Source organism: Meleagris gallopavo, chromosome 2, assembly GCF_000146605.3.
Source record: "Meleagris gallopavo isolate NT-WF06-2002-E0010 breed Aviagen turkey brand Nicholas breeding stock chromosome 2, Turkey_5.1, whole genome shotgun sequence".
Classification (NCBI taxonomy): Eukaryota; Metazoa; Chordata; class Aves; order Galliformes; family Phasianidae; genus Meleagris; species Meleagris gallopavo.
Genome location: NC_015012.2, coordinates 12648453 through 12664131, shown reverse-complemented (window position 1 = coordinate 12664131; position 15679 = coordinate 12648453). Strand labels below are relative to the sequence as shown.

At 39.3% G+C, this 15679-nt stretch overlaps 1 long non-coding RNA gene across 1 annotated transcript; it reads left to right on the top strand.

Moving 5' to 3' along the window:
• The first annotated feature begins 2702 nt into the window (after positions 1–2702).
• On the top strand, positions 2703–14253 carry LOC109365859. Its single transcript, XR_002111657.1, has 3 exons — positions 2703–2974; positions 9043–9134; positions 10271–14253. It is a non-coding gene; the product is annotated as an uncharacterized LOC109365859 (long non-coding RNA).
• Positions 14254–15679: the final 1426 nt, after the last annotated feature.

The window sequence follows — 15679 nt, the reverse complement described above, 5'->3', positions numbered from 1 at the left end:
AACATTTGGGATAACTTTGTGAATCATTGAAAAGTAAAAGAGTAAAGGGACAGGCATGTATTCTAGCTCTTTGTTTTATAATCTGAGCTGCACAAAAATCTATTGAACAGACAACAGCATCAGAATGGGCAGTAAATGAGGTGCAGTATTTAAAAATGAATGCCCTTTGGAAGAGCAAGTGTAATATTACTGTGCCATAGCTATGCTGTTATTTCTCTGTTTCAGACTGCATCTGACTGAAAAAGATCTGGGCAAAGTGCATAAGGGAAAGGAGTTGTCACTGTTTCTCTCTTGTTAGTTTCTGAACCAGAAGCATTGCTTTTGGAAAAAAAAAAGGGGGGGGGGAGGGAGGGTGCAAGGATTGAGATTTTTGTTTTGTTTTGCAGCTTTGCAGTTGTGTGCTTAACAATTTTGCAAAGTAACGAAAAATGAGAATGAGTGGTGGACTTAAGATGAATGGGGCAAAACCAATTCATTTTTGTAAAGAACAAATATTTTATCCAGCAGAAGAACTATATGAAGTGAAATTATTCATCAAAAGTAGCAAAGCAGTACAGTGGTCAGTAAACTGCAAAGATTTGCACTTCATCAAACAAAGAAAAATAATGAAATGCTCTTAGAATTTCCTCTTTACTGTGTGAGGAATGAAAATAGCCCAAAATAATGTAGTGGGCGAACTGTATACACCAAGCAATAAACTAAACTTCCTGTCTCTAACAAGAGGCTTTTCTTTAGAATCTGCCAGCACTTTAAACTGCAAAATATTGGTATCTAATTCTCCTTCAGCTCTTTAAGAATGTCTTTTGAGATATTTGTAGTTTAGTATTTAAATTTTTTGAGTTTTTTTTAAAGAAAAATAAACTAGTGATAGATGAAGAGTGTTAGCTGTACTGTTTGGAGCCCCAGATTCTAAGATTCTGGGGCAGAAACCATTTTCCTTTTTTAACTTTCTCACAGACCCCACTGTGCAGAAACAAATGTATAGTTTTTACCCTTTAATGTGTTTTTCTGAGATGATTACATGACAACTGAAGCACTATTATTCCATAGTTTGAATTATGTAGACTTCAATATTCTTTCCCCCCTTTCTGGCACAAATAATTCATATCTGTCAATCATGCAACATCATCAAGGATTCAGGTGCCTCTTATTGGGGAAAAAACCCCTAAGTTTATTCCATCTGTTGCCTAACAGCTGACAAGTCTATGTCCTTTACTTCAGCAGTAGATCAACCTTTTCCTAAAGAACAGATCTTATTCTCATTTAGGGATGTAGATATTTGTACTCATGATTTTACATATAATCTTGCTTCAAATTCTAGTATTCTTTTTTCCCTGACATGAAATGGGGGGCAGATGCATACAGTGATGAAGACTTAAATTTTTGTGTCCACATAGCCAAATGTACGACTAGTCAGTGTAGTAGGTAACAAACACTGCTAGCTATGGGAAATCCAAGGGACATTCTAGATTTCTCACTGACCAAACTTGGATACATAGAAACTTTATCACGTGTGAAGTTTAGATTCACCACCTCTAAGAAGTGCACTAAATTGAATTAAATCCTGAATTGGCAAAAAAAGAGTTGTCCAGAGGCACTGGGGAGGGTCAGAAGGGCTCTCTCAATGGAGAAAAGCAACACCTGGAGCAGCTGACAGGAGGCACATCTGTAGAGATCTTGGCTTTCCTCTCCCTGGGAAGTGTGCTCTGAGCTTTTCTTCTAAGAGAAGGTTTGGGTTGGAGGTTAGGATCAATTTTGGCACAGAAAAGAGGCATATTCTAGGTTGGTAAACCTCCGGTTTGATATTTTATTAAAATGCTAAGTTATTTTAAGATGCATTTTCTGTGGATGTTATGGTTGAAAAATTCTAGCTGCTTCTCTGAACAGTGGAAAAATGCATATGTGTTCTATTTGGAGTTGATGAGGATGAGTTATTTTATATATGTGTTGGTCTTTTCTTGTCTTCCTTCCCACCCTCTCCCCAGTCCGCATATGTTGTGTGGTCTGCACTTAAGTTGATACCTATAAATTGTAGGCTTGTGGGTCACATGCTGGCTGAAGGGCTGAGCTGCAGAGGAAGACCAGGCTACACCTGGAGCGGTGGTAATCATCAGCCAGAGAGCAGCTTCACTTCTAACTGCGGGGAATAGCTCTGTGCTGTCTTTAAAACTAAGGTTACTCACAGCACAGGTGCAGGGCTTGGGCAGACCTTCAGAGCCAGAGACATGTGTGTGTCTGACTTCTAAATGGGACTTCTGTTCCTGACATAAACCTTGTGAGCAGATATGTGAAGGCTGAATACAGGCTGGTGAAATTTGTGTATTGTCATAGAGATGCACTAGTGCAGTATGTGGGGTGATCACAGGTAAAGAGCTTGATAAGAATAGCTTAAATGTTAACATACTATTCTCTCTTTAGAGGAGGTATTTGGATCTCACTGCAAAATGATAGGATAGGTAGAAGAAATCCATTAAGAAAAGAATGGTGTGCAGAAGAGCATGCTTCCCTGCTCTCTGTGTTGTTAAAACTAGCATTTTCACTTCTTTCTAGTCGCTTTACCTTTGTATCATTTCTCTGTAGCTGTCATGAGAAGGGAAGATTCTGTGCCTGTGAAGGACTTACAAAGGTGTTTAAAAAAGGGATTTTAAGGGTGGGACTCAGGAATGTGTTTTCCATCTCATATTAGGGATTAAGCACGAGGGTCAAAATTCAGTGGGAGACACCGCCTCTCCCAGAGGTAAGAACCTGCTGACACCTTACTTCCACCAGATGCAATGGGTACCATGGAGTTCGGAGCTGCTGGGAGTGTTCTCTTGAACTGCAGATTCCCTCCTGCTAGCCCTGGGGCAGCTGTTCCAAATGACAATGATTGCCTGGGTGCTCCTGCTACAGGCTGCCAACTCTGGGAGGTGGTTGGCACTGGGGGATGCAAGATTTCATCCATTTTGCTGACGTGCCCCGATCAGTTCTCCAGGTGTGGTACCTCTAATTCTTGTCTTGGCAGCGTAGAGGCTCTAAATGCTGCAGGCTTTTCACTAGCTTACAAATTTGGGTGTTGTTTTTGCATGCTGTGCCCACCCTCTGAGTGCGTGTGCCAGGTTGTGCATGTGTACAGGGAGAAGGCCTGGTGCTGCTGGCTCTGCTGAGAGCCACACAACTTGTTTCCCTGTGTCTGCTAAGTCCAGTGCTTTGAAACTGTGAAGATGGCATATGCAGCTGCATGCAAAAGATGGTACACTTCCTCATGCATCTGTGTTTCTGCAGGCACTGTTTAAGTGACCTGATTTTTGACCTCTCATACAGCCATGATACTTGTCTCTGGTGTGAGTTACTCTAAACTGACACATATGAGACCAAGGTCAGTTTGCAAGCTCTTAGTTTAACAGCAAAAAAAAGTCTATCCAGCAGTATACTTGATCAATTGAAGTCTTCACAGAGATTCATGAGCTTGGCTCAGCAAGCCTTGAAATTTATCTGCTGTTGGAATATCTATGGGAAAGAACAGGTGAGTGACTGAAGAATGTAAGAAATCTGAGTTTGTCTGGCACAGGATAGCTTGCCACCGTAAAAGATGAAACCATGAGAGGAGGTAGGAGAAGCCCTCTCAGCTGTTTCAGTTTTCGACATGCAGTCTGGAATGGCTTTCTTTTGGTTATCAGGGAAAAGTAAAGCAGTGTTGCTTCTCTCCGAAACTTGCACTGTAAAGGAATCTGTAACAACCAGTCCTTGGACCAGTCCTTTGTGAAAGAAGTTAGTGTGTATTAATGATATAGAGATAGTGTTAATACAGTTTTAAAGTGTTTCAAAGTTGCATATGGCTTCAAGCTTGTTGTGCATAACAGAGCAAGTATAAGTAAGGTGGGGCTGAGCACAAGAGCTGAATTCCAGCCGGTTTTAGGAAGCCAAAATAAACACTTAAATACAACATTACACATGGACACTATGTACATTATCTACTGTTTCTGATGCTGGCTTTTAAAGGGGTGAGGGGAAGAGAAGACGGTGAAATATCCAGGAAACACACTGCTGAGGATATCTGTGGGCTTTATCCTGATCTTGCTCTTGCTGTGGAAATCATGCCAGATTCTTTTGCAGCTCAGGATAAGTGTTGTCCAGTCTTTCTCACCAGTGTGTGTTAGGACAGCCTCAGGCTTTTTGCAGGAGTGACCCACCAGGAGTTAATGTGTAGGTGCTGATGTGAGCATCTGGTTGTCAGACTTTTCCCTGCTACCTGCTCTGTTGCACTCCTTGGAGCAGGACTGTGCCTGTGTTTCCCACTTGTACTTTGTCCAGCAGCTGCCAGCTCTGTGCTATTTGTTTGCCTTGCGGTACTGTCTGTGGGCATCATATCATCAAATTCACTCCACACCTGTTTTTTCGCTCCCTGATATTTAGCTCATCTCTTTCCAGCTATATATATTATGCTTTTGTGTAATGAGCTCTGTCTCTATGTCCAGCCTTGGCATTCTTGCTTGCTTAGATTGTAAACTCTGGAGCAGACTGCTGACCTTGGTTTGCTGACTACCTGTTTATCTTATCCCTTGGGATGAATATTGATAAGAAATAAGGGTTTGTTACCTTAAATTACACTGTTTCCCCCTCTAACTCTGGTGCAATTCAGTACTTTACCATAGTTGATGACAGCACTTGAAGGTTCAGGATTTGCATCTTTTGAAGCTTTTTAAAAGCCTTGTGTAGAAGGGCTCTTGTCGTCTTCAGAGTCTCAAGGTACTACTATTATGCTACTAATAAAAGGAGTATTAAACACAAATATTTAAAGTTACTTTCTGTTTTTGGTATGTTGTATGTTGTGTATGTTGTCTGTTAAAATGAACAACAAAAAATAAAACTCACAACTTTCTGTTTTTTTCTTTTTCTTTTGTCAGTAAAACCTCACTGATGTGTATTGAGCTCTGTAAAGAGACCCTTTAATTATGGTGCATCTGAATGTCTGTAACATCAGGAGCTAAAGATCTCTATTTCAAGGAATGAAGTATTTTTGTTTTTAATATAAATGAATATGCTTCAGCCTTTTTACCAAATTCAAACTGCATGGAAGGGTATTTCATAATAGATGAGGAAGGCAATACAAAATTAAGTAAAGCTGGGTCTGGTGCCTAAAAATATTTGGCAGAATTCCCTGAAAAGCCACATTTGAGCATTTTTAATATATATTACAAGGCAGACAAGAATAATTATCTTCTCTTGAAGTTCCCCAAGTGAGAGAAGTGTATTGTAATGCCCTTTGAAAGAAAATAATGTAAGCTGCCAAATGATTATATTGTGGAATTCTTCCCCGCTGCCTGTTTCTTTCACCCATCTGAATGTATATAATGTATGTTAGAGAGGACTTAGGCTTAACACCTTTAAGTAGATGCAACTATTAATGCACAGCACATTCCTTGCTAAAATTAATTAAAGCAAGTATTTCTAAATGACTAAAGGATGGTAGCATTGAAGATGAAGCACGTCCTGAACTTTTACATTATTAATTCTTAGGAAAACTCAAGTAACTTCATTCTGGTTATTTCCCCCCCTCGCCTTCCTCTCCCCCCCCACCCCCTTCTAAATGAAGTTCAAAACCTGGAATGTGAAAGCATCTCTTATTTGTCATCTTAATTATCATTAAAATCGTAAAATCATTTGAGTTGAAATGGACACCTAAAGGTCATAATTCCAACCTAATGCAATGAACAAGGACACCTGCAGCTCAATCAGATGCTCAGAGCCTCATCCAGCCTTGAATGTCACCAAGGACGAGGCATCCACCATCTCTCAGGGTACTATTCCAGTGCTTCTCTACCCTTCTTGTAAAAGCCTTCTTCCTTATGGCCAGTCTAAATCTCCTCTTCTAGTTTGAAACCATTTTACCTTGTCCTATTGCAACAGACCCTGCTGAAGAGTGAATGGCATATTCCTAGGTTTGGGAGCTGAGACATGACAGTATTAATTGTACCTGTAACAACAGATTATATTTTAAAAAGATCTTTATAAATACCCATTTTAAAATTAATTTTCATTCTGAAATTCTATATGGAGTTGAAAAAAAGGGAAGGAAATCTCATTAGATGTGAGAGGATTTCCTATAGAATTAGTGAAAGACTTAGTGGTAGATACCACCATGACTTTGTTCCTTTTGAGTCTTGTGATGCTTGTCAATAGAGAGTTGCAAGGAAGGACAGGTGTGCCAGCACCTTCCTGTGGAGCGTATCTTGTTCTTCATATTCTGCTGGTGAGTAGTGTAAGGGTAACCAGAATAATTGATAAAGAAGGGATTCTTGGAAAGAATCTTCACCATTAACTTAGCAAACATATGGTGTGTGAGGAAAGCCAGTGCCCTGATATTGAATTCCTAGATAGAAAGAGACCTAGGATCATAGGACTAACATGGGAATAAAGGAATTGAAGGAGAGGCCGAATTCTCTAATGCTATTGCTTGAAATTGACATCGCTTGTGTAACAATGTTCATACCTGATTTACACAGCCAAGAGAATCTTGAGAGATCTGCTGATATGTGACCCTGCAAGTAAAGAAAACTAGGAATATATGGAGGGACAATGAGGAATATTTTGATAGCAAGAAAAAAAGAATAAGATGGGAAGCAAAGCTGCAGTGCAAATACTGAGGCTCAGCAATCTTATCCTGGGAATCCATCTGAGTGAGAAACTGCAAGAAGCTTTCTTAATTATGTTTTTTTTTTCAGGCCAGAGGATGTGAAATCAGACTGCCTTATTTCAAGGAGGAAGTGGGAGAATAGAATTGTAGAGTGGTTTGGACAGGATGGCACCTTAAAGTCCACCCAGTTCCAAAACGCAGAGGTGTACAGAGCTGCCCCACCAGCTCAGGCTGCCAAGGCCCATCTAGCCTGGCCTGGAACACCTCCAGGGATGGGGCACCCACAGCTCTGGGCAGCAGTGCCAGGGCCTCACCTCCATCTGAGTAAAGATTTCCTCTTGTCCTATCAGTGTTAATACTCACTTAATTTGGTAGAATTTTTTTACTCATATTCATGTGGTTTATGTACATCTATTTGAATGAAGATTATTGAATTAATCGGGTGATCAGGACAGATTGTCTACCAACGTTTCCTGAGAGATGTACGATCTTATAAGTAAGAGTCTTCAGGCTTGGCCTGCTGCAAAGACATAGGGTACTTTGGAAACATCTGCAGAAATTTCTTGTAGACATGTATTAATGTTAGCTGGATGAGACTAGTAAAACTGTGGTTTCATTTTATGGGTAATAAATTGATACTAGGAATACTTTTCTGCTGCATTCAAACATGGCGCTGTGACCGGGTAACGTATTTGCTGGCACTAACAATAATGTTCATGAAGTAGCATGGAACTCATGTATAGCCCGTCGCCATTTGCTTAATTTTCTCGGGAAAGTTTGCAGTTGACATCATGCTCAGTTTTACAGCTTCAGTTCAGCAAGTGCCACAGTTATATTCTGGGCACATATAGCCCAAATTCCGGGCCCAAAATACACAGTGGTTGAGAAGCAAGCCTCAGCAGTGATGGCAGCTTTCTCTGCTCTTTCTGTTATGGTAATGCAGCGTATTGGAATAGATCTATAGATGCATTGCAGTTCACAAATATTAGGCATATTCCAAAGAAGCCAAAATGCAGTGCAGGAGAGTCTAGTTGTTCAGGTGCTTTGACTCAGCAGAGAAGCAAAGGAGAAAGTGGTAATTTCATCTTCTCTTTATTGGAATGAAAGGCAACTGGTCAGTATCCACCTATGCTCCTCCTCAGAGGGATAGGAAGAAAACATGATGAGAAGAAAAAAAACGTCCTCAAAAGCTCATGTGTTGAAATAAGGAGCAATTGAATAAAATATAAATAAATAAATAAATAAAGGAAAGGCTATGCTGAAACAAGAGAAGAGAAATTATTCTCTACCTCCTATCAGCAAGTAATGTTTGACTGCTTCCTAGAAAGCAAGGCCTCAATGTGTGTAGCAGTTGCTCAGAAAGATAGGCATTTTTACAAGAAGAGTCTTTCCTCTTCCTCTGTCTCCCAGCTCTTACTGCTGAGCATGACATCATAGCAAATGAGAGATCTGTTCTGTCAGTTAAGGCCAGCTGTCCTAGCCATGCCCTTTGCCCACCTGTAGCCTACAGGCCTTTGTGGGACTTGGGCAGTTGGCACGCAGTGTGGCTGTGCGGAGGTCCTTAGGACACTGCAGGAAGGGATTCCGCTGCCAGCTGCCTTAACAGTGCAACTAGGTTGGCTATGTGTGTTCTTCAAGTCCTTTCTTTATTTTCATATGACGGAGATTTTTTTTCAGAGATTGAACAAGCGTGTCTTGGAATATGAATGAATGAAAACAAGCTACTATGAAAGTTTAAAAAGAAAAAAACACCATCATTTTACTGTCAATTGAAAACTGAGGACCAGGTGAAGCCTATGAGGCCCTGGGTATTTAGTTTACTAGAGTTGGTCACTCCTCTGAAACCTGCATCTGTCTATGTTCTCTTCACACATGTGGTGTCTTTGTTTGCTTGTATTTGACATAATTTGTAAAGAAAAATAATGGAATAAATTGTTTTGGTTTTCTTGTTTGCGTAAACTTCCCATGCAAGGGATTTACTCTGCAAAGCCATCTAATGAAGTATTGTTCTGAATGTGGAGATGTAGAGTTCTAACTAAATAGGATGATGCAGCTTTGCAAGGGTTTTTCTTGCTGTTCTTTTCCCTCCATTTGCATACATATGAGCTTTACCAACTCAGAAAGAAACGTTGCTTTGCAGTCTAACCTACTTGTTTTGTTTTTGTGAAGTAAACACGCCTTTTCTTAGGGACTCCCTGCCCAGGACTTTAGTTGTGTGGTAGTCACTGACTCAGCACCTTTTATTTTGTGGTTGTGTACATGTATTTCTCTCACTTTATTTGGTTGTCAGTCTAGAAGACAGTAGGGTTATAGCTGACTTCACATAGCTGTAAAAATGCTGTTTTCTGTAATTTGATTTTTGAGATTAATAAGCCTTCTGGTTATCGAAATGAATTATGCTTTAAATTTATTTTTTGTTATATTAGTTTTCAGATCTTTCAGATGCTTTGACCTGGACAGTTTGGCTTCATCTTGAGCACCTTTTAACTTCAAAGATTTAATCACGATCCCGAGTCAGGTAACAAGAGAACCTTCCTTTATACTTGTAGTTGTTCATGGTATTTTATATGGAGTATAGCTTGTGGTATTTCATATGGAATCTGCCTGTCTATGGCCTTTAAGAAAAACATACTTCTGAAATCTTCATGAGGACATCATGCACTTACAGCCTCCCTTCAAACAAAAAAAAAAAAAAAAAGCAATCCACCACCAAAAAAAAAAACAAATTAAAAAAAACAACCATCCCTTATGATGTAACCAGTAACTAAGTGGAAATCCACTGGTCCATACAAGAGAAATGGAATTTTCATTCCATAGGAAATATGGACTCTTAAATAATGATTCCCTCTCTAAATCAGTTTATCATTGTATTTTTTTGTGCAAGTGTTGATTCAGAAGTGCTGAAACATTTTATTTGGATAGAGCCAGTTTGCTTTTAGTGCAGCTTAAAAGGCAAAGTCACAATTTGTTTTGATTTATTGGATAAATATCTGGAAATAGGAAGTCAAGAAAATAGTGCTGAAATAAGACATTTGGGCTACTTAATATTAAACAATCCCTAAACTTCCTCCTCTAACATGGTCATGTGCTCTCTATGGGGCTTGTCAAGCATTCAGGCATGTAGGTGTTGTACTGAACCCGAGTATCAAGAGGAGCTGTGACTGTACCCTGGAGTAACTAGAGAATGAAAATGGTGATGGACAGCTGGATGGTATCCAGACCAGAAAGGGTGAGGGAGTGCTCTTCAGCGTCTCTGCAATGATCATGTTCCCAACTGTTCCTGCTGGTACAGAGAGTGTGAACAAATTGCACTCGCAAAAAAAAATTCAAGCCCGGAGTGCTTGTGTGTGCTTAACATTTTTAAATAGTAAAGCTTGAGAACTGTTTTCTTTTGAATGTGTTCTGAGTGAGTTTAATGTAGTCCTTTGTAAAGAAAACAGAAGTCTGGAAACCCAAACCTCCAGGAGACTGCTCTATTAGATAATTTGAAAATCTTCAGTGATCACACACATAGATCTGAGGCATCTCAGGCACACAGCTGGAGTTTCTGAGCACAGGCTGTATTTGCCAACTATCTGTAACCAAGCAGATCTTGGCTGGGTATTCTGTTTCATGTATCTGAGTGTTATTTGTTTTGCTCCTCATTGCTTTTAGGTTGGACTTTCCAAGACTGGAAGTTGGACTGACAGAACCTAAGAGAAACAACTCTTTCCTCTGCCTAAGAAACTAGTAATATCATGCCTGTTACTAACTCAGATCAAGCTGGTGGTGTTTTAGTGTTTGCATTTTCTAAAATGGGCTGAGTATCCCAGTCAGCCTAAAAATGCAGAAGGGCTTTTCTGTAGCATCAGAGTTACGTGTTTGTAACCTATGCAAACTTTTATGCAGATTTCTCAAGGGTGAAAAAATAGAAATGAAAGATATATTGATATTCTACTAGCTAATGTGTCAGTTAAGCTCCCAGTGTGGTATCATATTGTACAGCATTCATGTATTCTACCTAGCAAGTTTTGAAATGAAGACTTTGATGACTGTGTTTATAGTATTCCATGAAAACGGGGATATATAGGTAATGGGATGCTAAAGTAATCATAATTTCTGCTCCCTAGAGCTGGAGTTTGTGGATGGGGGTTAATGATGTTTTGTTTTTTTTTTTGTTACTTTTTTTAACGCACTCTGCTTAATTTCTTAATTACCATTACAGCCAAGGAAAGGCAGAAGTTTTCAAAATCTTCCTGTTTGATAACAACAATGTTTTTTAACCAGGCCTTATTAATAAGAGACTAATAACTGCTAAGAAGGGGGCAAGTGCTAACAAACTATTGACTGAAAAAATACTAAAAAAATAAGATATAAGTTGCAGTTGATTTCTCAGATTTCAGGTGAACTATGTAGGGAAAAGATGAGTGTAGGGGAACACTGCGAACATACTTTTAGTCTAAGAGTTTTGAAAGATGATGATAGCATGTTATACTAAGAAATGTCATTGACATGAGCCTGTATATTCATCAGTGGGGACAATTGCTGGATTTCCTTCAAAGTTGCACTGTTGCTCTGAACAAATGCTGAAATTGAGGCAGTTTTTAGTTCTCACAAATGTAGACTATGACCTATAGACCAATGCCTATTGATGGATGAAATGTTCTTCATGTTCTGGAAATGAGACTATTGCTGACAATATATCTTTGATGTTACTGACTGAAGTGTATCAAATAGTTCCTATAAAAAACCTAAATGGCAATCCATCCGTACTTGTCAGAGACACGGAACTCAGTTAGTCAACTAGACTGTCAGTGGTACTTCACATCCCTACCTGAAACAGCAGAGTAGTTTTGGTTCAGCACACTTGGCAATGGCAGAATTTTCCAGTTAGCTGGAATACAATCAAGCCAACTCTTTTCCTGGGGATTTTAACATGCCATAGCAGTAATTCCTGAAAATCACTAATGCTGGAGAGTAACTGTGCGGACACTCAGGGTGTCTTCCCTGTTGTTGTTTTATACCATCAGCAAGCAATTCCATATCAGAGCTCCAATTCTGGTGTTGCTTTCTGTGCTCACTGTGCGAGGCTGGGGGCATCTTATGCTTGTCGAGAAATGGAGGATGAGCAGTACATATCCTTCCCATCCCGCCTGTGGTTGATCTTAGCTTAAAAGTAAGGTGAAACTCCAGATCTGTAAGCTGTTATGCGCTTAAAAAGCTTTCATTTTTCAATTACTTCATCAGCTTTCTGCCTGAATAGCAAGAAGATTCAAACTCGTGTGGTGACTGTTCACAGGTTAATGTGAAATGAAGACATACCGCCTTACCTCAAGGCATTCATACTTTGAAACTGGTAAAAGAGAAGTCTTGGGGTATCTCGCACAAACATAACATGGTAAATCAACAGCCCAGTTGCAGATACTGCATTTTCTGGCTTTTGGATCCACTATATTCATGTCTGCCTGTGCTGTTCTGCTGTCTCTAAAATCAGTGCAGCTGGCCTTTTAGAGCACCCAGACTACCTCTTTTCCTTCCACTCAATAGTCAGTGTTGCTCAGATCATGAGTAGAGCACATTGTGCGCTTCCCTGTGATTTTCACTGTAATTTATTTGTACTGAGGATTTCATTAGCAGCTCTATCTCTATCCTTGAGCAAAGCCATTGTCAATAGTTAGCAGTTGCGAGCAGTTACAGTACTGAACATTACCCTGTAGCTAGGACACAGTTCAAAAGCCAGAAAGTTGATTGACTGCTCCTCTCTGCATAAATACATTTTTATCCTTGTTTTCCACGGCTTCAGCATTCAAGGAGTAGGAATCAAGTGCTGCTTCTTTCTCTGCTGAACAGAATAAGAGCTGCAAACTGAGTATTAGCCTTCTGCACCTGTGAAGATGTAGGTTCCTCTTGGTAACTGCTGTGCACAACAGCAGTGACCCATATAAACTCAAGCAGCTCTGTGGATGGGGACCTTGTATGCAGAAAGGAAGGAAAGGGGGTGGAGGGAGAAATGAGGGCTCATTTTCCCTCTGCAGCAGTCTTTCTGGGTGGCCTTGAACACATCACTTATATCCTTTCCCTCTTTCCTGCCTCTCCTTTTCCTCCATGTACTTCAGACTCCCACCTGTGAAAGGAGGATGATAAAATGTCCTCTCACACTGTTCCTCCAGCTAAATGCTCATACAGACAACCACTTTGGCACAGCAGATGCCCTTGGTACAGTGCTACAGCACTGAAGTCGATGAGGTTGAACTTGGGAGTGAGTTTAAGGGTTAAGTATTGAATGTAATATAAGTATTCAGAAGCCAGATTTTACAGTAGGCTTCAAGAATGAGATTTTCAAAGTTTCTGAATATCCATGTATCAGAGAGATTTACCAAATTAATCACTCTTATGCCCTTAGGAAATTCAAGTTTTAAATCGACACTTATGTTTCTGGGTCAGAGGCTTGACTCCCTGAAGCAGGGAATACCTAGCAGTTTACTGTGAACATGGTGGAGATTAATTTGGGTTCAACACTTCCACAGTCATGTTTGAAGAGTTAGAGATGGACTTGGGGACCTTACTGTAAATTTTTACTGTAGATTTTTTGGGGGGCGTAAGCATGCAGGACTGTGTGTTTTTTCTTAATTTGCTTTTTTCTTCTTTTCCTTAAACCACTGTTCCATTTCAAAATGTGACTTGTTCACAAGGACAAAGTATGTGTACTAAGTGTCTTGATTCATCAGTAGATTTTAGACTGCCAGATGCATGTGGTGGTCTTGGTTATTTTCCAACCAAAAAGTCACAAAGACCTGACAGTGTGCGTATATATTTTCACACACAGCTATTTTGGCATTTCAGCTAACTGGCTGTATTTGCTTAGTAGAAATGTGGACTGAGCCATTGCAGGAGTGAGGGGGTGGTCCCCCCAGGTCAGAGTTGAGGTTACTGGTAGGGCAGGGTGGGGAAGTTTGGATTGCAGCTGCCTACACAAAATGTGACCTCAGATTAATCAGACAGCTTCAGTTTCCACTGCTGCTGTCTCAAAGCCTCTATGAAAAAAATTGCCAAAACATAATTTAAAAAAAAAAAGATTTTTGGAGTTCATACAAAACACTGGAGAAAAACTTAAAATGAAGAACTATCTTTTTATCTGACTACTTACTACTTGCTGACAGATTAAAGCAAATGTTAGAGATTAAGGGTAGCACTGCAATAGCATGCACATTGTCAATGTTAAACTGGTTAGGCAAGATCAGGTACTGATGTTAATCAACTTGTCTCTGTTGAAGTTGTGTCAGTTTACACCACTTAAGAATACAATTTCTAATGTAATAATTTACCACATTGCTCCTGTTAAATTATATACATCTATAAATTTTCTCACTCTGAAAGAAGAGTTCTTTATTAGATAGTGACTTCATAGGAATAGGGTGTTTTTATTAAATACTAAGAATTCAACATTTATTTTAACAGAAATCCTTGTCTATATTTAGTCCCATGTGAACCTGACAGTGAAGAACATATGCTGCTCTTGCCATGTCCTGATATGGTAGAGTAGCAAAGTATTTTGAAGATGACAGTGAGTCTCCCTTCCCAGAAGTGATCTTGCTGATAACCTGTAGTCAAGGATAGACTTTCAGAAAAGGACAAATGTGGGTTGCTCTTCAGAAACTACTGAGTGTTGAGTGTAAATCTTCCTTTGAATATTTTATTTTCTATTTAATCCCAGGAGATTCCTGGTGCAATGTACTTTTAAAAATCAGTATTTTGTTATCATCAGAAATGTTTTCATACAAGTAAATTCTATATACTTAAAAAAAAAAAAAGTTGACTGATGATTGGCAGTGGTGTAATTCCTTTTAATGGAAATGGAAATTACACTACAACCTCACTAATTTCTTGGGATGAACCTAGCTGAACTCTGAATACTTTGAAGGAAATATCGATGGGAAAAAAACAGCTATTTTTCATGTTTTCATGTATTTTTGTTTTGTTGAAAGTGGCATTAATGTTTTGATGAAAAAATTCCCAACTTTCTGGTCTTATCAGAGGGAAAATGCATGATACATCTTGTTAGACAATCCAGATGTTATCAGATTTGAGTCCAGTAAGCTCTAATATTCTGGATATGAATTTGTGCAGCTTCTAAAACTCCCTTTGTAAGATGAATGTCTGATTTTACAGGCTGCCTGTTCTAGCCCTACTGAATTCACTCATATATCTTATGGCACCTATTCTAAGATTTGAAGATACTATTTTGGAACGATAAACTACTGACCTTTTACCATCATGTGTCAGACCTGATCTCTCCTTTTAGCTTTACTGTGAAAGCACTTTAGGTGTTGCTTAAACTTTTGCACTTTTCAAAATATATTGTAGAACTCAATTTGTTCTGTGTGTGTGATTGGGTTTGTCATTATTCCACAAAAAAATGGAGTAAATCAAGTCATTCTTTGAGGTGTCATAAACATCTGTGTCACCATAAGCGGTGCCATGAACTGAAGTACTTTCTTCAACTTTGTGTAAACAGATTCCGAGTTCTATCCTTGGAGCATCCTTTTGTATTACTATGACTGTAGACTTCCCTAGGGATTCCCAGTTATCTTCAGAATTCATCATGGAGAATAAGTGCAGATTAAGTGCACTATTAAAAGACATCTCAGGTGAGAGATTCCTGTACCCACAAAGGAAAATGACCTCTGATGTAGCATATTCCTCTGCTGGGGTGGATCTGGGTCTCTCTGTGACTGGAGGTACAAGTTGCAATTTGCATCCTTTCATCTTCTTGTTCCACATATTAAAAATGGTCAATCCATGAATATGTAATTAATGCACAGAAGTGCAGATTTCAGGTGCTCAGTTCTATAGAAACACTTAGAATCCAAAGTAGGGTGGGTCAACAGTCCTAGATTGTTGGGGAGATGGATTTTGGAACACGTTTTGAATGGATGTCTCCAATTCTTATTGAATTGTTGGAATACAGGTCCAGGCACAGGTTTCCAAAACAAATTTGCACTCAGTTTTGACTCCTTTTGAAGCTTGTAGCATAGCTCAATTAAACTTATTTTGGCCAGTGATTAATACTGTTTGATATTCAAA